General features: G+C 34.5%; 1 protein-coding gene and 1 long non-coding RNA gene across 6 annotated transcripts in view; one reads left to right on the top strand and one right to left on the bottom strand.

Moving 5' to 3' along the window:
• Nucleotides 1–9,242: 9,242 nt before the first annotated feature.
• The window catches only part of LOC100871431 (uncharacterized), a 100,705-nt gene continuing 83,554 nt past the window's right edge, over nt 9,243–26,393 (top strand). Inside the window, exon 1 of the mRNA XM_086914841.1 lies at nt 9,243–9,581. The gene's annotated coding sequence lies outside the window, so the exon portion shown is untranslated. The remainder of the gene's footprint in view (nt 9,582–26,393) is intronic.
• LOC147656496 (uncharacterized) lies at nt 12,858–14,912 on the bottom strand. Of its 5 annotated transcripts, none has more exons than XR_015294320.1 (4): nt 14,628–14,875; nt 14,405–14,533; nt 14,215–14,308; nt 12,858–13,447 (listed from the first exon to the last, which is right to left on the bottom strand). It is a non-coding gene; the product is annotated as an uncharacterized LOC147656496 (long non-coding RNA). The 5 variants fall into 5 exon arrangements; XR_015294322.1 differs by lacking the exon at nt 12,858–13,447 and adding an exon at nt 13,972–14,137 and having other exon boundaries at nt 14,628–14,912; XR_015294323.1 differs by lacking the exon at nt 12,858–13,447 and adding an exon at nt 13,972–14,137 and having other exon boundaries at nt 14,215–14,304; nt 14,628–14,912.

The following is a 26,393-nucleotide window of genomic DNA, read 5'->3' as shown; positions in this document are numbered from 1 at the left end:
ATACCGAATTGATTTAATTTGAATAGCGATTGGTATCGTGAGGGAATAATTTGAAAAAAGGAGCAACGCGAGGGTTTTTACAAGCACAAGGTTGAGATATAAATAATTATATCGTGAATAACGATGCGACAGTTATGCTCGCTTATTATTTTGATTTTCGGCCACCTACGGTGTTTTAATGAACCGGCAATAGCGTAATTACGTTCCTTCGGAGCGTTATATAATTATTATCGTATCCACGAATCTTGGTATCAACCTCGTTCTCTCACAAACTATTATTTCTACTTTTGTACGTGAAATCAATAGATTCCACGACAATCTTCTCGCTTCGTTCAATTCAAGAAAAAAAGAATATAAGATTGTTTATATATTTTCCCATACGAAACGTTTCATTCGGAAATACCATTGTTACGGAGGATAATGGAATCATAAGAATTTCGTCAAATTTTTCGAGAGAATTAATCGTCGAATCATTTGAAGGACAGGAGGAAAACGTGGAACCTTGGATACATAGAATGTGTTAAAGCAAAGAAAATAAAACACCTAGTGTATCCGACGAAATATTCGCTGGAAGAAGAAACACGAGCACGGTATGCATAAAACGTTGAACCGTGTAATTTCAATAAACGGGTAATGGAAAGCCTGAATCTAATTAGCCACGAGGCAGGTCTCCTCCGCGGTATGGACTCATAAATAAATAATGTAGCATAATGTTAGTTATTAAAATTGATACGCGTTACAATGTAAGACGCGATGCCAATGTGTGATAGTGGCGGTAAAACTGGAAAACGAGCAAATAGGGGTCGCGGTCGGGCAGAGGAAGAAGAAAAAAGAAAAAAAAGAAGAGAAAAGAGAGAGAGAAGGAGGAAGAGAGAGCGAGGGAGAGAGAAAAAAGGCAAACTATCGAGCATTTTGCTGGTATATTAAGCTATAAATTATCGTAAAAATTTTATGAACAAGGATTCTCAAGTACGATGATCATTCGAAGAGGGACGCGTGGGTCGTGTGCCCGTAATACGTGTCCGTTGCATCGTGTAATTTTTACACACGCGTAAAGGATGCTTTTATCGGTCGTTCCCGGACAATGTAATAAATCAACGCCTCCCTGAGACCGCGGAGTTCCGGAAAATTTGCCTTTGGATCTCTAATCAAACGACTCTCGTTAAAATATTTTATTGAAAAGATGCTCCAGGTTTCTTGATAACAGAGGTTACGTTTGCGATTTTTTTTCTTAGCAATGACAAAAGAAAATTTGATGAAACAGAGTATTTGCGTTGCGTTTCATTCATAATCTTTTTTATTTTATACAAATTTAATGAAATAATTTACAATATATTTTAGGAAATATGGCAGGACGTGTACCTTAAATTAATCGCAGCATCGAAGAATCTGTGGCGATAAACTGAGAAACAATTTTATCAGAGAAGGAAATGATTTCTAAGATTTTTTAACGTTTCAGGGAAAAAGGAGAAAGAAATTTTTTTTAACACGATGATAAGCGGCAAACGGTTGGTGCATATTTAAGCGTAAGAAAGCATCGTTCGTGAGCCACGAGCGTTGTCGGACAGCATGTTGAATCAAGATGAAAGACAAAGCTAATTTAATAGACATTCCGATCGATGCTTGTGTGCTTTATTGCTTCCTGTGAGGTGGAACGGGGGTACGTTGCATTTTGATGAATATTAATGACGATCGGAACCGTCCGCGATGTGTAAAAATAGATCGAATCTTCGAAGATTTATGCCCTCGATACTCGCATTGGTCGTTACGGTGAACTTCATAATTTCAAACGATTTATGATTTATAACCCTCGATTAATTTCACAGTGTCGATATACAGTGTATACTTTGAGCGTTAATGAGGGATTATTTTTTTTTTCTTTGCCATTGGATTTTTAAAATTTAACCGATGTGAAAATTGGATAATGTACATATTGGAAGAATATTTTATTAAGATAATTTGCTCGACGAGTTTTGTTGTATTCGGTGTTTAATCGCTGTGATTTCGACGTATAAAAGTTGTAACAAAGTTTATCGAGTACTTTTTACATTCTTTCGAATATTTCTCTTTCGCTAACTCAATTATAATATACAATTGATAACGTGAAAATTCACGTTTTATTATATACAAGTAAAGGAGAAGATAAAATTCGAGATATTATAAGAAATGCTAGAATATTAAAAAGAGTTTAGATGAATTTTACTTAGTTTCATATATGGATGATAAAATTTTTATGACAGAATATGATTCGAATGTTACTTTAATTCTTATTAAATATACGTACGCGAAAAAAGATTTTATAAACAGATTGTGTACAAATTTATTTCGTTTTACCTCATCTATGGAAACTACGGAATGTTCAACAGAACTTGTGTGATTTGAAGTGCTCGAGAAACTACGTCACGTCCCAAGAAAGTTATTACGAGATATATACAGGATTCTAAGTGCAATATTTTTGGATATACGCCAGATCGTTTGAAAACCTAACCAAGATCCCTTTTTGACATCCCGATAAACAGACTCTTTTTAAGAGGAAACTTCCCCAACTCGAGCCTTTCGAACGAATCGCAATAACTGGAATTACTTTCGATCGTGAAAAAAATCAATCGCGAAGAACGTGTTCCAAGGAAAATATTTCAAAACTTATTCAGCATTTATTTAAAAAAAAAAAACCTAACGAGAAGACCATTGATCCAATCCTTAATTAACACTATAAACACCAATTCCAGATTTTGTCACTCTATTCATAGGATATTCGTAATCTAATTTTTATTATATCTTACTAGTATCATTACGAATAAAGAATTTTAGAAAAATTAAAAAAAATTTCCATCCAATTATCGAACTATTATCCCCTGAAACCCGACAAATAATAAATACGAAAGAGGAGAAAAATTTTCAGGGGAGAAGATTGATTCGTTCGGGGAGAAGGGTTAAAGAGGCTCGAACCGAATTTCCTCGAAAGTGGTTCGCTCGTTCTCCCACACAACGGAGAAAACGGTTAACAAACCTGTCGCCATGTCCGAGGCATCGTGCACGCGATACCGTTCGAGCCGGCACAAAACGTGGCACGTTTTCTTTGTCGTCCCTTAGGACTTATGGTGCACGAGTGTCGTCCACGAGTGAATACGTGACGAGTATGTCATTAAGATTCCGTGCATCGATCCGAAAAGCGACGTGCATTTGTCTGGTGGAAGCGGGAAAAAGAAGAAAGGGCGCGAGGCCGTCTCGCGGCGGACAGCTCGAGACGGCACAAAACGTGCGTGTATTTGTTTCGTTTGCGATCGAAGAATGGGCCGGTCGTCGCCCGTCGTTGCGTTGAAAAAACAGCTGTAACGACTGGTGGACGGGTTTAATATGCGTCCAAAGTGGCTCGAAAAGGGAAAAAAAGGGAGAGAAAATAAGGAAAAAAAAGGAAGACGAGCGTTTAACAGTACAGTTAGAAGCGTTGCCCCGTCTTTTTCGAGAGATACTGTTACACAGGTCTTCGGGTTACGTTATTCCTATGAGGAGCTTTCTGTGTGGCCTGTCGATAGACAGAACTTGCGCGAACGCTCAAGTGAATCGATTCGACCACGTGTTGCGGTTTTGCTTCGATTTTCGTGAGAGAATTTCATGGGATCGTCCGTTAAGGAAATAATCATCGCGATCGTAAGGAAGGGGGAATTGAACGTTGGAAAAATTGGGTGGATTGTATTTTAGGAAAGTGGAATGATTGATGAATATAATATAATGAAAAATTGTTGCGTTTAGGAAACTTTGATGAAATAAATCTTTCGGGAAGATTGTAATCAAATTTTTTGAATTATTAACGTACCAGCTCTTTTCATCGATCATTCTAGCTTTTTTTTAAATTTAATCCAACCCACAATGAACGAGGAGGAAAAAGGAATTTTACGAGAATAAAATTGAAATGATGAAAGAAATATATGTTTCGTGTAAATGTTATTAAAAATTATTAAAATATTATTTATCGTATCAAAGTTTAAAATTTATGATGCGTAGTATTAATTTTAACACGTGTTTTTATCGTTTTAATCAAATCTAATAGTAGCCATTAAACAAACCCCTATCGCGTTAAGAAGATGCCAATTGCCGTTGAATCTCTCATAACTCTCAACGTATTAATCCACCACCCGAGTGTACTTACTTGAACATCTTCAAACACTTCGAAATCTTCGATTCAACATCGTGTCGACTCGAAAGGAAGCAACATATTAGCCAATTATACCGTTCAACCAACAATTCTCATTTCAGCTAGCAAGTTCCATTTATTGCTATTTAAGATTTCTTATTTCTTTTTTTCTTTTTTTTTCATTTATCCAATTCTTCGAACGTGAATCTACTTATATAATCGAAACCAAGTGTAATGCCAAAGATTTTTTATATATTTATTTTTATATCTATCTAATAATAAAAGGAGAAATACTAGGAAACACCATATAACCACGAGTATAACTCGTAGAGGCATTAAAACGCGTTTTATGATGAAAATGAGGGATGTCGAGGTGAAAACTCAATTGCGGACATGGAAAACGACGTTCAGAGAACGCCTTGCTCTTTAACAATAGACATGTCTTCGCCGTTCGTTCCACTCGGTTTACCTTGGCACACCGCGACACGTTCAATAACCTTCCGCGTAGTGAAAACTGAAAAATCAGTCGGGAAGCCACGTGGTCGGGTACCACCAGAAAAGAATTACGACCGCAATCGCACGGTTTTACGGTCAGTTATATGACGTTTATGATTTACCAGACTGCGACGCGAAATTTCGAAGACAAAGACGGCGACGAAATTGAACGAGACGCATAGTTACGTCAATTACGATTATTTTTCCAGGAAGATTCTTGGATCTTCATCCAAGAGTGGAGATTGTAGTTACTAATTTTTAAGCGGTTTGTGGAGAACTTTGTATTGCATGGTAATTTAGTTTGAACATGAAAAGGACAATTTTACAACCAATTTGATAATTATAGCAATAAGTTGAAAGAATTGTTAAGACTTGAAGCCATTTTTATTATTGTCTCAGTTTGATGTTATATAGATAAATTTAATGATATGGAACTCTATGGACTAAGATAAGTAAGTAATTTAATTTAGGGCTTGAAAATTCAGTTATAGAGAAAAATTTATCGAGAATAATCGATAAGTATGATCATTTATGATTGCAAAAATAATCGTAATTACAGTAATGATCATTTTTACTTTTCGTAATATACTTATCGTATATCGTATAAAAAGATTTATGTGGATAAATTTAATATTGATGGAATTTTTGGCAGTGGAAATATCAGACTACGAGTGATACTGACATGTGAGTATAAAGAATATATTTCTTGTATAGAAATATCTTGGTTATATTGCTTGTATAAATATCTCTATTTTTTTTTTTCTATTTAAAAAGGAATTTGAAGAATTTTTAAAGAAGCATTAAGTTGTGCATGCGTTAAAGTTTGCAAATAAAAATATTAGAGACCTTAATTTTATCTAATAATAAATTATTTGCACGATGCACAGAAATAAAACTATTACTTATTGTCTACAAGAAGTAATTAAGAAATCACAGTTACTCATGACTGTGCGGAGTAATAAAACTGATTTATTGCTTATTGTTCATCATTTAAGAATGTTTCACTTTCGATCTTCTTAAACTCATTCATTCATCAGTGTCTCCTGTAGTTTTTTGCGTTTCGTTTTACGATTATCCCACACGTAACTGTTATTTGTTATCAAAAAATCCATTTAAGCTTGATGTAGAATAAAAGAGGAATCGTCTTCTCTATGAGAAATCTGTACACGTGACGCGTCTCTTCCTTCTTAAAATTCAGTTTCACCACGCGGCTTTTGAGATTCATGAAGCACGAGTGGATGTTCCAAAATGAAAAGATGGTAACCGGAAGATCGATGACACTCTCTCCTAGCGAAAGCATAATAGAGGCCTGGTTAGACGAACCATGTGGATCGAAAGACACTTTTTTTTTATTGCATCACGAATTTTCTTACATTTGTTCACACTTTATCCGATCTGATCGATTTTTCTCTCCTTTCCAATTCTCGTATTTTATCTTCTCGTGCGTGCAATCGTCTGCATCAATTTCTCAACAAAATCACATCACTTCCAAACTTCACGAGAATACGTTTCAAAAATTTGAAACGTGAATAAAAACGATCCGAAATGAATCTCAATTTAATGACCACTTGCTACGTGTCACAGCAAACCTCTCGAATATTATTCAATTTCAATGTTTGACGAAGGAAAAAAAAAAAAAATAAATAAATTCACACCAAGGATACCTTCTTTTTTCTTCAAAAAGTTCTTTCAAAGTTTTGACTCTCTTGCCACAGAGCAAAACGCTCGGCCAACTGGGTTACAGGACGTGTTCGAATCCGTAAAAACGCGAAAATGGGGTCGGTGCCTGGAAATATCCTATTACCCCGTGCTTCCTGCCTCGATTCACGATCCACCTTGTCGCACAATGGGCCCTGTCGATTTCTGATCCATCCGGTTTTCTATTCGCGTCAAGCGACGACACGCGCCCGATAAGGGGATGCGATAACACGCGAATTCACGGCGCGGAAAGGCGAGATTGTCGCCACGAGGAAAAGGGAGGAGGGGGGGGGGAAGGACTATAACGTTGCAATCTCCTCTTTTTTAACGACCCTTTTATCCGTCGATTATCGGTCGAGGGTCGTGGGAGGGGGAGGGAGGAAGGATAGGAATCGAGCCCGATGATTATGAAAACTGGATGGGAGGGGTCGTCATTAATCAATGAATGCGCGCCGCGGGCCAATTAACGAGATCGCGAGTGCACGATGGAATGAGTAAACACGTGCCATTAAATTTCGCGCTGATGCCGAGTGGAGGCGATCCAAGGTATGTATTAAACAATTACCCCGAATATTAGCTTGATAATGGTAAGTAGCGATGGGATCAAGTTCGATACGTGTACCGATAGATCTAAATCAAATTGCGAAAAATGTGAAAAGTTTCGTTGGTATTGGTAAAGTGTATTATATATGTTGATAGATTCATTCTTCTGATGGTTGTTGATTTTCGTTGGGCTGGGTTTCAAAGGTTCTTGTAAATTTCGTGAATCTCTTTGTAAATAGTTAGGATTTATAAAAGTATACAAGGAATCAGAAAGATATATTTCGTTGGATTCTTAGAAGAAATTATTGAAGAAATTTATTTTTCACTTACGATTATAAATAATATTTCGATTTATTAAAAAACAAACGTGAAAATATGCAAACGAAATATAATAATGAGATAGATATAATTATAACGTACGATATCATATGAGAATTTCTAACAGTCAATTTCAAACATAGCAATTAAATCGATCTTTTGATTTTTTTTCTTTTTTTCTTCTGGATTCAAATTTGTCGTATTTAAAGTTTGAAACTTTATAAAAGATTCGAATCTGTTAATTTGCTTACGATATACTTGATCCCATCACTAGCGATAAGTGACGTTGATGATGAACGTATGGTAACGTGTAGTTTTGTTAATGTTTCTTGTTTTTTCAGGATTGGTGGAGAGAAATTAGGCAACACTTTGCTCTGGGAGGAACTGTCCGACTGGATCGTTCGTTTATTCGATAATTGTGGCGAAGATTACTTGAACATTTCAAATGAACGTTAACCAATAAGTGTTGCAATTGTTTATATATCCTTCATTTTTTCCTTCAATTTTGTAATAATACATATATATTTGGTCTTTTAGGACGAGAAAAAGATCGCAATATTTCTAGAAATATATTTAAATAGATAAAAACATTGAAATTGGAAATTAATCTATTTGTATTAAAAAAAATCTCATTCCAAAGTTGAAAGCTGTTCTTAAGGAAACAAAATTATAAAGAGGTAAAAATAATTTCCGAAACAAATCTAAAATAAATAATTATATAAAGTTTAACGGATCAATATTTGAGTTTAAGATAATTAATGATTGAAATTCAATTAGAAAGAAATCTTGTTTTTAAAAAGAAATAAGATGAAAACGTGAATGGAAATAATAGATTCATCGTAATAGAAAAACAAGTATTTGAAATTTTATCGATGTGTTCAATCGAATACGTAAAATACAGAAAACTTATTTGTTCTGAACAGAACTATAAATCATGGCATATGTAGTTGACATAACGTACATGATATGTACGCAGCAGGATTCAGTAGTCAAGTAGAAATCGAATATAAATTATTGTAGATTGCACTGTGAATGCATACATAAATATGCGGATAATATCTATGGAAAACGGAAAACGTTCAATTTCATTTTTATCTTTTGCAATAGAAATGCATTTTAGGAATATAGATACAGAAAGAAAAATCTGTTACGCAAAAAATGGATTAAGATAAAATAATCGAAAATAGTTATAGAAATTAAAATTTAAAATTATATTATAAAAATGAAAATAATGTATGAGTATGTTAAAAAAAATTGATTAATGGTTTTATATTTATTTAGAAATCAAGGAATTTTTCAAAATAGAATTTTTTGTAAAATAAATAAATAAAAGATTGTTGTATAATCTATACAAATTTACTTGAATAAAAAAAAATAAAATTAATCGCAATAAATTTATTCAAAAAGAAAATAAACAATCTTTAAAAAACACAAAACAATTTTTATTTTTCTCAATAATTTCAAAATAATGAATATATATTTATTATTAATCATTGAAGCATTAAACTACAAGAAAATTTTCTAGTAAAAATTTATAGAATTTTTTACTAGAACATCTGAATTTAAAATATGAGTTTAAAAACTCATCATTCGGCAAGTTATTAAATCGTTTCTGAAATCAATTCAATTAAATTTGAAATGAGAGCATTTTTCCGCCTATTTTGCTTCCAATTATCGAACAGTTTCGATTGGAAAGCCCGCTCTCGAAACTGGCAGTTATGACGGTTAGTGGCGCGCGCAACGATATATCGAAACTGCTGCGCACGCATCGAATTGCGAGCCATTATAAATGGAAAAGCTCGTGCGAATCACGTTGTGCAGTGTGAATTTGTGAAAAACGGAGGAAAATGTTCGATGCTCAGTCGTGGCACCGAACGAACGGCGAAACTGAGTGTTATTTCGAAGGGGGAAGTGCGCACGTCGTGCGAGTGAGACGGTACAATCGACGATAGTGGGGAAGCCGAGTGTAACCGAGCGAGAGACGAAGCAAGACCGACAAAGACCCAGCGAGACCGCAACATGACGAACGCCCGGCAGCAGCCGAGGTGCGGGCAGTCTGCGCACGGACATCGATCGAAGCTCACGTTCAGTTATATCCACTCCCCAAAATTCCCGGTGTTTTCCTTTCGATTCATTGACACACCGCGTATAACGAAGTTCGGGACGCGAACGATTGCGACGCAATTTACGACACGCCGGCCCCTCGATCCTGTGAGTCGTGTTTCGATGTGGTGACATTTGTGCCTTTTGGAGAAAAAGACTGAAAATCATCGTTATCCCGGGTCACTTCCATTCTACAATCCTGCCAATTCAACATTTACATTCTGCTAATCGTCATACATCGATTGAACAGAAGCATGGTTTGTGGCTAACCTCTACACATTCGTCACCGGTAAGTAACGAACTTCACTTGATTTGTTGTTTAATTCATCACAATGGCGCGGTTATCACCGTCTCGGCGTAACGTGGATCAATTCCATTCCGTTTCGTTGTCAATTTCGCGTAATTTTCGTTTCGATTGGCGTTTAGTGTATAAGATTTTTATAATTCGTATTATTCGATGGCGTTATATTGGGTTATAAATAGCACGTTTTTTAGCCCATAGCTATGATACTAAAGACGCGGCAAACACGACATTTTAACCTAACAGCTATATATGATCCTGTACTGCAAACATTATAAACAATCGTAACTTTGCTCTCTTGTAACACATGGCAAAATAAATAAGTGCCATGTGTTACAATTATCTCATTGCTAGTAACTTTCAATTAAGAATTGATTGTTATAAAATAAATGTGTCGTATTTTTGATATATTTTTTTCCATATATTCTCCATATAGGAGAATTTATGGAACAAATTATTAGATTTATTTCTATTTCTGATATCAAAACTGATATCTCAGACTTTTGAACTTATTATTATTGACTTTGAAAATAAATTTTAAATTTATATAATAATATTTTACCAGTAGTATCGTTAATCAATAAATATTAAAATTCGATACGTCGAAACTATATGAAACGTAATTAGAATATTGAAATTGGATAGAATCGTAAACATTCTCAAGTAAAATTCCACGAATTTCATTCAGTTGATCCGATTATATCCTCAAGGTATAACAACAAAAAAATTTCACTTGGGAAATGTTTTTCTACTGCGGAATGTCGTTGACATTAGTCAGAGTATCGAAGCCATTCTGTTTATCGTTGGAGCGTTCCTTGGCCTCGAAAATCCGCAATGCGTCGTAGCGACGAAGATGACGAGCAGGGAAGTAGTGGTCACGGCAGAAGGGCTAACCTTCGGTGTAACCTCTAAAACGATTACGAAATCTGCCCACGGAGCATGCTTTCAACGGCGGGACAGTGTTTACGAGCCGCGATACGTGGTGGACAATAAGTGCGCGACAATAAAACGACTTTGGTACCGCTATTGTCGCGTATACACTCGTGAATAAGCGTGTGCTCGCGTGCGTGTGTTCCTCCACGAGAGAGCGAGATCGAAGAAGGGCTAAGAAGGCCGGAGAGGCTGAAAATCAAAGGTGCGTTCACCGTTAATGGAACGAATGGGCCGCGAGAAGTGGGAAGATCGCGAGTACGCTTGGAAACCATCTCCTGATGGTTCTGATTTACAAGGATTTAGATCCGTGCGGTAGATAGGGCTCGTATTTAGACGCGAGGCTTCGAGAGGAAGCTTCTACGGGTTTAAGTCTTCTTTCATATCGCTGTCTTGATGTTTATGATCGATATATAGATATTTTTTCATTTTCATTTTGGATAAATAATTTATTTATTTTTTCAATTATTTTTGATGGTAATAAATGATTAATTTTTTTTTCTTTTTAAATTTTTATGAAAGATAAGACGTACAATTTTAATTTCTTTTAAAAATTTAAGATTGTTGTAATTTTTCATAATTTGTAGGAGCTTGTATTTTAGATTCTTTTTCCATTTTTCGACTTTGAAATGAAATTAATTAGTAGAGTATTTTATTTATTAAGTAGAAAATATTATTGGGATTGATTCAATATCTAGAAATAACAAGAAAAGTTTATATTGCAAATTTTATCATTTTATCATTATTACTTTATTTCGTAAAAGATACTTAAAATAATTATACAATACCATTTCAATGATTATATTGCATAATTATTAGTTGTGATTATTTTTCTCAACATTCTTTGATATCTCTTTCGTTAAATTTGGAATTAAAATATTTCATTTTTTTTATGAATTTGAAATGTTTTTAAGGTCTAATGAATTTAATTTCGGTATTCTTCTCATTTCTTTTTTTCATGCTCTTATTCCTTCAAATTATAGCGATCCAATGAATGATATTTTAATATTCATTTAATATTTTACGAAAATTTGCTACGGTTCATAAACGTTTAAAAGATCAAATAGGATATATTCTTTACTTTATTGTTTTTAGATATTGAATCATCTTCTGAAATATTTTATATTTGTTACAGCCTATATATACTCATGAATCTAAGTCAGTTTTATTTCATAGGATTCGATTACTTGTCAGAAAAGATACTGTTTCTGTATTTGCAAAGTACTTTGATTATACAAGCTGGTTTTGAATTCCAAAACATCTACCTATAGGATTCAGGAATGTACTTATGCAAGTATACTTTGATATTTCAATGAATCGGATATCGTAAAAGTTGTACTTGAGCCTTGAAAGACAAGGATACGCTACATACCGTGAATATCCTGTACAACCTTCACTCAGATTTTTATATTGTTCGATATTGTAAACGAGAAAGTTATTATAAGCTTTTAATTAAATTATAATAATAAAATTTTAATTATTCCATTTTAATCACTTTAAATTAAATTATAAATTACTAACTTCTAATTAATTGTGGCTTTTCATAGTCGCAGTAACAATTTTAGTTGAATTTTTTTTTAGAAATTAATGTTGCAATCGATTTTTCATGACAACATTAATTATTCTTCCAGTTAAATACTGTTGCACTGTTCGAATCGATTTGATTAAAGAAAAGAGAATATTGAAAATTTAAAAGAATTTAACTTTAAAAATTTGATAGACAAATAGATAAATAAGGATAATAATAAACATAAAGATTCGTTCAAAAAATAAAATTTTATTCCTTGGAATTTATTTCAACACGCGAATTTGCATTTTTGAAACCAATAGATTATCAATTTATGCTTTGAAAGCCAAGTTTTTATCTGGAATCATCTGGCTACCTGTCTTATATATGATTTAAACAGAAGTTAATGAATTACGATGCAGCAGCCTATCGGTAATTTTCATTTGAAAGGATTTAAATCCTAATATCCTATCCAATTATTCTTTCTTTTGTGCTGTTTTTTTTTTAAATCGATATGCATGATTTATGACTCAGAAAACATATATTTTTGATTCTCAGGAATTTATCTTGGAGATACATAAGATGAATTAAGATGAATTTAGCATTGCTTATTTATGTTTTCGAATTTCATTTTATTTGTATTATATTCTACTTAAATAGGTATTGACGATTTATATTTTAGATATTTTGAATCTTTCAAATTTTGATTATCTAGTCAAATTTTGATTATGCATATCGAAATAATTTTTTAATGTTTCTTGCTTGTTTTCCATTCACATTAAAGTAAATATTAAATATAATATATTTTTTTTAAGATAAATTAAAAATTTGTTCTGCATTCGGTAATTTAATTGATTAATTTTTATAATAAAGTTTTTTATAGTTTACTTTCTATATTTCAATTTTTATTTTTAAATTTTATCAACTTCACTCATTACAAAGTAAAATGTATAAAATACAGAAAGACTTGAATCTCTTATCGCGAAATTGTATACAACGTTTATAAATTTTTTATTTTCCATACAATAATAATTATCGATTTCTCGTGTGCAATAAATATTCAATATTTCACGATTGAAATTCGGTTCGCGTATTTGCGTCGATCAAAAAGTGAAATTTTATTTGCTCTTCAAACTCGGGACTCCTCCAATCGTGTTGAACAACACGAAGCTGTTGATCGTTACGAATATTTCGTCAATGGAAATTTTGTACAAATATCAAGCTGGTGGGTGAATCGAACTAATTGGGCTGTTCGCTTAATCCACGATCCTCAAACAGAATTCAACACAACCGTGAAAGCAGTCGATTCACTTTTCCTTATCTTGACAGTTGCTCCACTTTGAAGCCTCGAACCACGTTTGAAAACGACAGTCTTCGGTATTTCCATATCCGTCGTCCTTTCTCTCGTCCAATTAAACTATAAAAGCGGCTGTTACTTAAGATGGAATTACTTCGATCTTTTAAAAGAATTTTCTTCTTAAATTAAATTAGCTTCATGTTTCGATCGACGATCGAGTATCGAAAACTTTTAATTAATATGTAGACGCGAGTTGTGAGTGGGATTCTCTGTATGCAAATCTTCAATTGAAATCATATTTTGAGGTGTCATAACGGATAAATGTAAAAATAAAACTGAATAATTTACGTATCATGTTATATTATATTTTTTTACACTTTTCAAGATTTCATTTTGATAGAAAATGGGGAAATATATATAAAAATATATAAAAACAAAACCGAAAGATTTACGTATATTGTCGTATATTTGAACAGTAATGATAATATTTGATTAAATTGATTCAAAATGATTACATTTGCTTAAAATACAATATAAAATATTTTATGGTACAATTATTGTTTAATACTATATTAATAATTAATTGATCAAGCGAAATTAAAATTGCAAAAAATTGGATTAAATCGAAAAAATGAGAATGCACATTAAAACACGATGTTATATATATTACATATTATATACAGATTTGAAAATTCATTAAATAAATACGATCGCATTTCACGCTTCCTTCGTTCATCTCATTTTCGAAAGAAAGGAGGGAATATCATAAATTTTACCATCGAATACTTCGGACGAAAATAATTCCATCACCTGAATAAGAATCGATTCACTGTCGATAAAATAATTCAATTTCGATATCGTTAATCGTCATAGATGTTGCTCGATACCTCAGAAAATAAATTGATACAGGAATCCAATCACGAAAACGAGAGCCGCCACAAACATAACTATCATCCAGATATAAGCAAGCATTAAACCTGCCTAAGAAAAAGGAAATCTGAGTAAATTTATAAAATTACGAACATTAAAACTCGTAGCGGACGAGTATATAATACGAGATCGAATCTGAGTACATACATTCTTCACGGGGTTGAATGCTGGTGTTGGACATAGTGTTCATTGTTCTTCGTTACCTGGGTTTCCGAAACAATATTTTCTATCTGGCTACGTCGAAACAATATTTTTTTCGATACCTTTTCCCATACACTGTACACATCGTATGATAACAACCACGATTTTTTTTTTTTACACAACGTGTTATATTTCAAATGGGCGTTTGAGAATTAGTCGAATTTCGTACCTTTTCCAAATATATTTTTCCACGGAATTGTCGTATCTGGCTAGTTCTTTACGTCCTTTATGGCTGTTACATCTTCGTTCCGTGATAGTATAAAATTACGCGAAACATGCCGAAACGTTTATGGAACCGGTGATTAAGGCGACGCGATATCATTCCGGTGATTTACGCGTCGCGATGTTTGCCCTTGTTCAACCAGGGACTCGAATCTCGTTTGGCCTGTGTATCGTGGTTACGGAGAGATTACTTTCATTTGCTGACTCGTTGCGCAATCGAGCAGGTCTTGATGTGCGTATACGGGGTGTCTTTGAATGTAAGGATAATCTTAGCTTGGAATCTGAGGGATGGTGTAATTCTTTTGGAAGAGGTACGGTAATAATTTTTTTTTTTTTCGATGGACAATTATGTTATATTATGTTAAAATTTGGATTTTATTGCAGTGTACTTTGTGTATGTACAAATTAAGTCTATTTCGCGTATGGTATAATGAAATGAGAATGATTATGATAGGATGTTATATAACAGATATTAAATGGGTGTAGATGTAGATTTATAATAAAATGAAAGAGAAATGGGGAAACGTGTTATAATGATAATCATTATCTTATTTGAAACGAAAAAATTTTATCAAACGTGTAAATAAATAGATAATTTACTAGTAATATAAACAGAGCACACGATTAGACTTCTTTTGTACATAAGATTAGAAATCATAAATTCATTAACTTACGTCATACAGGCTATTAGAAAAATTATTAGGTTTTTAGTTAAAATATTGAGATTACGATTTCAACATAATAATAAGAAATTAGAAAGTACGGTGAATCATAGCTTGTTGGAACGATTGGAATGATTAACATATTAATATAAAATTAAATATTTCTTTAATCTGATAATTTCAGATACAAATTTTTTTATTGTATATACGTAACCGTATCGTATTATAAATTGATGATTTTATTCTTCCAATCCTTAATGCGTGCACATTCTCTAATAACTTACGAGTACAAATATTTTTATCCAATCTTTCCATGCAAATAAAATTAGGAAGTTTCGTTCCGTATAATATAGGCGAATCTTTTTTAAAAATATATATTTTCTCGAATTGAAAATAAAATAAGGAGATAACGTGAGTACGTACAAGTTGTTCTCGAATAAACGAGAAAGTAGGACGGATAATAACAAACCTATAATTTTACATTATGAAAATGGAGTGAAACATGCACAACATCGAGGAATATTAGAATCGTAAAAATTCTAATCAATAAAAGATTAAATATTAGTTACAAGCAAAGTAGAGCCTCTTTAGACATAATTATAGACAACATCGAGGATCAACGAGGTGGAACGAAAGATCGATATATTTCGTGGAACGTTATCTCCCCGAAGCAACGTTTTACTTTATACATAATGATGATACAAATTTAAAACTAGAAATTTAATTGAACGTGCATCGCGATATAAGCTATGGAACACCGTTCGTGGCACACTTTTCTGTCCACATCGCTAAACATAGATTTTTCACTCGTGTAAATTTCGATAAATAACTTTCCACGTGTTTTTCGCGCGCGCTAAAAATACAGAAGTCAATGTTTTATCATTTCCGACCGGTCGGAAGTGTTCTCAAATAGAGTTCCAGAGGAAAAAGATTCTCGCGGTTTATTTACGAAATCTCTCGACACTGAAGAAATTTATACTCGGTGTGTTGAGTGTACCGTGCGCGTGGTTACAAATGAATGTTATCAACGGAACTAATGAAATCGCTTTAATTGCCTTACGCAATCCCCAGTCAAGGAAATTGCTTTCGAGTAGAAAGTAATTAAAAGCGAGAAGTTAAATGGAATGTGTACCATTATATTTTATATTTCTTTTCGATAATTATTAAAATTGCATTTGCAATAACGAACGAGAGACACTTTCATGTATTCAAATTAAAAAGAAATTTTGGGAAAAAAGTAGAGAAGGATTGTTGTATATCGCAAAACCGTTTAACATCTATAGCGTTACATTTTTTTAAATAATTTTTAAACAACGATTATTCCTTAAAATCTTACACTCTTTCGCTTATAATTGTCATACAATATTATCCATATAAGTGAAAGCAGTTTTATCGTATTTATAGTACGATAGTACGATAATCATTTCAAATGCTTGCAATTTAAGCATATACAAGTTCAAGTTCAACGACTTCCTCTTCCCTGTACAATTATGCCAGTCACACTTCTCTAATAATTCAACTGTAATCAAGAATTTCATACACGTATTTTCCGCCTGTATGATAGCAACGATCGCGGATCAATTTTCGAATCCTCATCGGGATAGAAACTCGTCGATTTCCATCTCGAGCAATTAGCGAAATGCGACGCGTTTAAGAAGGCAATTTTTGCCAAGCGGAGAGAAAGTAATGTATACACGTGAATTTCTTTGATCGCGAAGGAAATCTATCATCTCGATCTTCATATACGGTTCGATGAGTTTCTTACCGGCCAAAGAAACTTGATTAACACGCTCCCGTGTCTCGAAATATATTTAACCATGTTATAGCTTGTCAATGAGAAATACTACGACTTTAATCTACGAGTTTTAATCCGTGGATGAGCCTCTATCGTGTTAGGTAATCCACGATAAGATCTGAATCGTAGCTCGATAAATTAGATGTTATGAACGTGAGTGGGTGTTCTATTGCATATTAATAGTCGAGAATATTTTTTTAATTTTTGGTTTAAATATACATAAATTGATTTTTAATGCTTTATTATTCTTGTAGATAGATTCTGTTGATTGAATTGTGTATCTTTTCATAATATTTTATTTTTCTACAATAATTTTGGTTAATCGCTTTTTCAATCTATGCAATTTGAAATGTATTTTTGAAATATATTTTAGTTTTCGATTATCCGTTTTTTTTTATTTTTTTGTAGTTTTCGATTATTAATTTTTTTTTTCCATATCTCTTAAGCACTTATTCAGTTTTAATATTCGATTATTATTTAAATCAGTTTTTGAACGACTTGAATTTTAACAGACATGCACTTTCTCTCGTTGAATTCTCTCAAATATCCACCGTGCCCCGCTATTCTTTCTTTCTTTTTAAGAACGTTCACCCTCGCATACGCGCGTACTGGCGCCACTCAGCCATCACTTAAATGTCGTACTTGTGTTAAGTACCCTTGTCCCGGTAATTCGCGATATAACCGAAATGTGACAAATTCTCGAGCAAGAATAGTAGAAAGAAAAATTGAAAAGTTCAAGGTAAAAATATTCTCGTATCGTGTACTATTTTTAAAAACAAGAGAATTCGTTCGATGAATCACAGTCTTTTTTTTTTTTTTTTTTTTTTTACGTATTTATACTTCTCTGAATTCCACGGTTTATAAATAATTCTTATAGCTACTTTCGTAAATTATTTAAAAAAACATGACTATATACGATTTAAATAACGTTTAATGAACAAAGAATGCCGACGAAATCGATCGTTCTTAATTTTTTTTTTTAATCATTTGACGTGACATTTTAATCCGAATGATATTATATGGTGATTTGTTTTTAATTTCGTTAAAAATTGCAATGATTTTAATGCACATATGATAACATGATAACTTAACAATGTCTTCAAAATTTAATCAAATAATAAGTTTAATTTTAAATAATTTATCGCTACGTAAACACATTAATCGTAATTTAAATATATCTTACCTTGATTTCTTCTTGATAAAAATATTTGATTATTCCTCTCAATATTATCTCCTCTCATAAATTTTATTATTCTATTTTATCAAAGACGAATAGAGTCATTCTCAAAGCTGCAAAGTCTCACATGCATCGTTTAGTAGACCCATTTTCTTCCTTCATACATTTCCACTAAAGAATTTCCGCCTATTAAAAAAAAAAAAAAAAAACCAACTGTAAATATGTAATAAACATCTCGATATATTTATCTCTCGTTTTCTACCGTTACTCGAAGCTGAATTTATATCGAAATTTACGAGAAGTTTGCATTTCAATATCACGTTCCCCTCGTCCTTGTCTCCTCGTGTACAACTATACGGAACACGCGACACGAGAAAAAGAAAAAGAAAAAAAAAAGGAAAGACAAGAAAACGTGGCCTCTTGTATCACACGCGAATAACGCTAATTAGATTCGAACGAGCGTGAAATCTTAATTCCCCGGTTCGCTTTCGAGGAATTTCGTCATGTGCGACCAGTTTGTCACTCTTTTTCCACGGTTCGGATTGCTCTCCATTTGTCAGCTTTCTTGAACGCCGGCCAGTGTTCAAACAACACGGTTTCTCGCGTGTTCGGAACGGTTCTTATAAATCAATCGGGATGGAGACGCGGTGAAACGTCGATTAATTAATCCCGATGTGTGTCACGTCTTACGTCGATAACCGATCTCTCCACGCCGTTCACCACGCTCGTTTTCGTCCAGTGTCGCGAAATTACGATCCTTTGTTCCACGCGAGCCTTTTTCTTTCTTTCTTTTTTTTTTTTTTTCAAACGCGCGTCTTGTCCTCCTCCGCGAGTTCCCTTATTCGTGACATTGGAAGTTGCGTAATCGCGAGCGAGAACCGATCAAGAATTTCAGCAACATGGTGGTGAAATGATCGTAGAAGCGATGCGATTATGGATCTTTTTTTTTAATTCTTACGATGGATAAAGCGATAGGAAAGAAAAAATAAACGAGAAAGTAAAGAAGGACAAATATTAATAAGATAATATAAGATGTAATGGATTTAAAGATCGATAAACTTGATAAACTTTACCATTACATTTACCCTCAATGTTGTACAATGTAGAGAAGAAAAATGAGGAATGCCACGTATTCCAAGCGTGGCTCTTAAATTTACTATTCAGGCTTTGATCTCGCGTAATCACTCGATAATAATGACGTGCGTGCAGAAATAAGCGAGCAGCGGGTTAACCGCGTATGTCTCCATTTGCGGAGCGTGGCCAGTTTTTGCCCGGTGGTCGATGAACCGCGATCACCCTTCCCCGTAACGCGAATCGCTCGAAACTATTAATACAACGAACGCAAACATTAGAGAAACGAGATGAAAATGAAAAAGAAACGAGAAAAAAGAAGGGGGGGGGGAAGGAAGGAGGAAGAGAGACAGGGATACGAAGAAGAAGAAGGCGGTACAGATCTTCCACAGATACCCAATTTGAATGTTCATGCGCGTCATTACATCCTGCGTTAACTGCAATTATAGCATAATTAAGCTATGACTCTCCCCTTCTCTCCTCCTCCTCTCGTTAACAATGCATCCATTGTGTCAATAATTACGCGGTGGAATGCGATTCGTGATCGGTTTTACGTAACGCGTACACGCCGATACCCGACGATCGAATGCTAATCACGGTGTTTCCGTGGAGCACACGGTAAAGGAAACGAGCGATGTGTAATTCGCCTAAGACACACCTGTAACCAGACACTTGACGGTGTATGCGTGGCGAGTAGTCGCGATCAGCGGTCTCGAGAATTCTCTTTGGTCGAGTTGTGCTTACTTTGCAGCTCGTCTCCGTGATTCTAGATACGAGAAAGGAAACGCGTTGATACTTTTTTTTTTTTTTTCTTTTTTTCGAAGTCGTGAAAATCGACTTTGCGCACGCAAATGATACGATATTCGGCCGTATAGGTGAAATGATCGTAAATGCGCTTTAAATATTTTACATAATTTAAATAATCTTCTCTAGTTTTTTCTTTCTTCTTTTTTTTTCATTTAATTTATTTATCTCAAAGGAAATAAAATAGGGAAGGATTAAAATGTAAATGATTATTAACGATCATGCGTCGATACGTTAGTTAAACTATTAGAATTTTCCTAGTTAGAAATTATTAGCAGATCCACAAATATTTATACCAGAGGGAATATCAAAAGATTTATCGTCGGAGCACCTGCCAACAACCCTTCCTCGTGTCTATTTAAAGTCTCAACTAAATATCGAGCGTACTCGAGACGCACAGTGGGTCAATTGCAACGCAAACTCACTTGGCAATTCAGAATATTTATCGAAAAACATACCGTTCCGATGAAGTTAGTCAGCTCCTTTCGTGCTCGGGCGAAGCGTTCAAGAGTGTACTTCACTTTCGCACTTATCCAGTCATTCCAATTTCCTTTAATCGATAATATAATAACAAATCTTGATATATCTTGATTCTTTCTTCCACGAAATGAAAGGAAATTAATTTAAACAGAGTCAGTTTCTCTCAATCTAGTCTGAAACAAAAAAATAATATTAATAAATGATGATGTGAAATTATAGCATATCTTGACGACACGATAATCTGCACAAGTAGATATTAACCTCTCTAAACGATATAGACATATCTATCGAAAGATCAATACCAATGTTTCAAAATATTCGCGAACGAAGATAGAAAAAGGTGAAAAACCTCGACGATAGTATAGCACGAAAAAGAGGAGAGAAAGAAAAAATATAGCAGATACGTATTTGGTTGTAAAAAAAAAAAAAAAGATAAAAATTACCGAGGAGGGTACAATAACGCGAGAGGAATACTCGCAGCATAAATCAAATCGCCATCGGTTGACCTGTGATCCGTTTGGATCTCTTTTGTTGCCACGCATTTTCGTCGTTTTGCGCTTTTTCGACGGAGGTCCTTTAAACGGTTCAGGAATTCCTCAAGGTTCCTGGTTTGACCACGGGTTAGACGAGAGAAGAGGAAGAAGAAGGAGAAGGAGAAGGAGGTTCTGTCACCTCGGTATAGGGTGGTGGTGGCGTGGCCTTGCCGTGGCCGCGCAAAATAATCGTATAGCCGACTGCATAGTCGTATACCATAACGCGCTCCTTGTTCGAAACAGGGCCCTCCTTCTCTCTTCTACCATTGTCCCGATCGACGGGGCCTGAAAATCGACGATCACGACCGTACCGATCCTTTTTGTCCACTTTTACGACGCTCCAGAATGAATTCCGCTCACCGTGCTGCCCCGCCACCCCTTTTCTTATTTCTTCTTTTCATACACTGATGAAGTTATTAATGCTGATGCAGGAGGATGGAGGGAGGCTCTTTTGCTTTGTTTTCGGGGAATAGTTCGGGGAAAGAATCGGTTTTATCGGTGTTGTTTATGGGAATTTTTGGTAAAGTTTAATTCGTTTGGAAGATTTTTGGTGGAAAATTCATTTTGGGATTTTTCATTTCTTACCACGTTGAATTATAATATATACTTTCGATGGAAGAGGAGTGTTTCTTTGCTTTTTTAAAGGATATTTGAGGAAAGAATAGTTTGGTATAATGATTTATGTGGAAATAATTACATGGATTAATAATTGCAAACGATTTCGATGATATTCTAAGTAAAAAGTTGAAATTCTCGAGTTCGATTAGATTAGAAATTTAATATTAAAATGGTGATGTAGAAATTAAGATGCGTAGTATGTTTTTTTGACTCCCGAGATGGAAAAAGATTGCGGCTAAACTCGTTGATTTCTACACACCTGAATGGTATAAGATCTTCTCGCATTTCCATGCAAGAAGATACTACGACGTAATATCCGCTCACGGGATCATAGCGGTTGACTGAAAAAGAAATTACAAATATTCGCAACTAGTGGATATTTTTTGCGCGAAACAAATTCTAATTCGTATAATATTAATATTTCTCTTGATCATATCTCAGAAATAATTATTTATACAATTGTGTGCAAAATTTTTCTTCATCTATCAATTCCAATAATTAAAATACCCTCAAACCCTTTCCACGTCTCGAACGCATCTTTTGTTCCTTCAAACAGTTTTCAATCGTTAATCGCGAGATCTTTAACGCGTATATTATCTTCAAATCGCGAGGTAACGCCATAAATGCTTTGATAAAGTATCCAACCCGGCTCGTCCCAGTAGCGTGGCAAGTAATTAGCCTCATCGTCGTAAACGAGAGGAGAGGAGGGGAGAAATCGGGAAGCGTTTTCGCGCAATAAAAGCAGGCGCAACGGTAACAAGCGCTTCGAGTTATCGCTGCATAACTCCCGCCTAATAATAGTTGCACCGTGGTGGGTATTCGGCCGTGAGAATTGGCAGAATTAATAGATACGTTTTCGTTAATTCCTCGCTAGGCAATTCGCAGCCTGGTAGCTGCGCGTATCGAGCCACGAATCAATGCATGTCCCTATTCCCCTGCGTGTACACTCTCGGACCCCTATTTAATGGTCCCCCGCGTTCTAACGGAGCCCCCCGCGATCTATCCGTCCCGCTTATGTATCTCCTCTTACGCGACAACTTATCTTTACGCGTGTGACTCGAGATGTAAATTGGCTGTATAGAGGCGACACAAGCTACGCCAATAAATATCTCTATTCCGTTTAGCCGAGCGTGCGCGTCTGTCGTTTCATCCCTCTTTTCACTCCTTGCTTTTCCCGTGCCTCGTGCAGCTGGCTCGTTTGTGTGCGCGCGCGTGTGTACGATCGGCATTGTGGCGTAGCTGTGCACGTCCAGCTTTTGAGATATGCGGTGATTCACAGTGGCGCGGATGTACAGTTTCGAGCGAGAAACTAACGCGGGAACTAAACTCGTGGGAGTGCGTTCAATCCTTTATGCGCTATCAATGGGAAAGATTGTTTTGGAGTGTACAGTTATCGAGTGGAAAAAAATTGGAGAGATGGTTTTTTTTCTTTTTACTTTTAAGATATACGATGTTATTAAGATATATGATTTTCCACTTTGTTGTTCCTAGATTTTTAATCTTGCAGAGGTATTAGCTACGTTAATAGCTCGACAGGATTATTACTCTCGATTCGTTTTGTTAGTTTTTCACGTGGGATATGTGTTCATAATCAATACTCGTTCATTCGTTCTTTCGAGTTTTTAAATAAATCTTTTAAAATAGGTTTATTTCAAGTAATCATAACAATTATAACAATTCGTACATACGTAATATCTTCATAATTTTCGATACGCCGAACAAAAGATTATTTCCATAACCATCGTGTTCATCACTCTCATGTAAATTTCATAACTCGGAACGACAGGATAAACGGACCAGGCGGCGACTCCCTTACCATTATTTATTCCTAAAACGTTTTCCAACTTATCAGTGAAATCAGTCGGTACGAGTTACTGAATCTTAAACCCCAAAAAAACTCTTCCGGAACTGTTCAGCGTCTCTCTTAGGGGACATGCGTCAGAATAATTTCTTTTTTTTTCTTTCTTCTTTTTTTGGTATTCACGTTAAGATTTACCGCGTTTCCTACGGTGCATAGTTAGAAAGTCGACGCATGTTTCCGTTGATGCATCCGTCGACATTTCCGCTCTGCTGTATCCCTCGTTGATCGTGGATGCACACCTGTGCAACCTGTGCAACTTCGATCTGGACTGATCGTTTGTAAACCGTCGAACATCCAGGTTGAAAACGTGTCTTTCGCGCCTCGATTTGCATATAATTTCACGCCACGACGATTTCTTGTCCCACTCCTGTGCTTCGAGTGTTCTACAGTAAACTGTGTATTTTTTTTTTTTTTTTTTTTTATAAATTCGCTTCTTGTTCGTGAATGATTTTCATGTATAACACGAGAATGTAAATAGAGATAATCTTTCACTTGTACGTGTGCAAAGAACAAAAATAAAAGTATTTATACACATTGGGAGTGTATGGATATCTGTGTTCGTGATGTATCTTAATTTTGTATTATAAAAGAAAAGAAAAAGAAATGAAATTTATCGCGATATGGTTATATCAATAGAATTGTCACAGTTCAATTAAAAATAAGCATTTTGTCACTGTATATATGATTTATATTAATGAATAAAATTGAGGAAATGCAGTTTTATGCAGTTTTATACTTTTAATTTAAATATTTATTCGACTCAGAGGAATAACCACATGGTCATAAAATTATATGTTTCGAAATAAATGCGTCGTTAGTTTTGAAAAATTCCTAATATTTTTACAGTTTTAATAAAAATTACTACATATATCGATGATTGCCTTATTTTCGATATTTCATCATCTGTTGAAAAAATTGTCTTCTTGCAACTTTATGATTGTCATTGTGTGAATATAATATAATATATTTGATAACGAATAAATTTAGCGCAGTTTGCGTTTTTATTGGACTCGAGGGGATAATTTTTTTAGTCGAAAATAATTGAAACATAATTCTTCGATCTATAATAGTAAATTCTTGAGCATCACAAGGAAGCTGTGGCTTCTGGTAATTGCACATGCTAAAGAGTACGAATCAAATAAGTGGTGAAAAAGTTCGTATATAAATGCAGTTGATGGCTATTAATGAACCTCTTATAGGTATGTAAAATTTATTACCAGAAACGTTCGCTTCCAACCGTTGCATGCATGTTGGTTTTATATGCACACGATTGCAAGTTTCGTCTGTTTAGAAGGATGCTTGTTAGTTGGCGAAAATAAGAATTGTTATTGATCAATAAAACCGCGTGATATTCAAATGTTAAACGCAGAAGTGAAAGTAAAGAAAGATATCTTTAATTACCAAGAAGATTTTATGAACTTGTTGAAATCAGGAAATACGTACCATTCTTCTTTAATTAAACAAATGTCGTGATCACACTTTCAAATCTTAGCCTGTGTAGCAGCCAGCACAGCTATAGAAGAATTTAAAAATTTACGTTTTCCGGAAATTTGATTATCGATTAAATTTATAGCATTTTAAAGATATTCGAATGCAACATGTAAGTAGAATTCTTCGTTTTATTTCAATGTTTTTGTTTTATTTGCCATAATAGAAACTTCGTTTGAATTTTCATCTCCAAACGAAAAATTGAAATTCAGAAAGTCATTGTTTTCGAGTTAATTATCGAGAGGATATGGAATACATAGTCAAACCATATAATTTTACCAAAATACCAATTATATTTTAATTCTCACTCTCCATAGATCGCAATTACATACTGATCACGAGACTGTACCATAATTTTCAACGAAAAAACTTGACTCCATTCTAGAAAGAAAAAAAAAAAAAAAAAGAATGCAAATTCGAATTAACTATTCGTATTCATGAATTGCAAATCACGTTTGCCTCACCGCCTCGTCAAACGTACATAGTGTCATCTAAACGCATGGACAACTCGAGGCTAATTACTCGGTAAATTACACGGTATATACGACATGGCGTCACGATGAGATTTCACCGTGAGGACACGTCACGAGTGAATTGTGCTCGCGATTCTCCATGCAACTATGTCGAACTTGCAGCAACCAGAGGATCGATCCATCGAAGGAATCGTGGATCGATCCGTCCGTGCACACGGGACAGTTTATCGTTCGTTGCTCCCGTTCGTAGCTCGTTCCTCTGTAACCGGCTCTCTCCTCGCTTTCCTCTCTTCTTCCCTATCATTCTCGCCATTTTCCTCTCGCCATTTTCATCTTGTCTTTTAGCCGATCGAGTTTTTCTCTTTTTCGGAAAATTAAACAGGAAAAGATAAGCGACTCTCGTTCGACAACGAAGTATCCATCGATCGATATTGTGCGAAAGATTATATTGTTGCAAGTGGTGGATAGGATATCCTCAATGGATTTACATAATATGTTATTAGAGAGAGAATGTATCGACCGTGGGATCTTGTTGTTCGATGATGGCCGCCTATATTTAAGTTGGATACGTAAGGGGTGCGTGCAGCTTTGCGCGCGTATTCTTAGGCTGATCGGGACGGTGAAGTGATTTTTATGGATATTTTTACGAAATTAATTCATTTTTCAAAACGCTTGGAAACATTTTCTTTCGGAAGAAAGATTTTTTATACGCGTTTTTATATCATTTCGAAAGTCGATTAAAGAAATAAAA

This window comes from Apis florea, unplaced genomic scaffold (assembly GCF_048593485.1).
Source record: "Apis florea isolate Af1SG1 unplaced genomic scaffold, ASM4859348v1 contig_3747_pilon, whole genome shotgun sequence".
NCBI lineage: Eukaryota > Metazoa > Arthropoda > Insecta > Hymenoptera > Apidae > Apis > Apis florea.
This window is presented reverse-complemented; position numbering and strand designations above follow the sequence as displayed.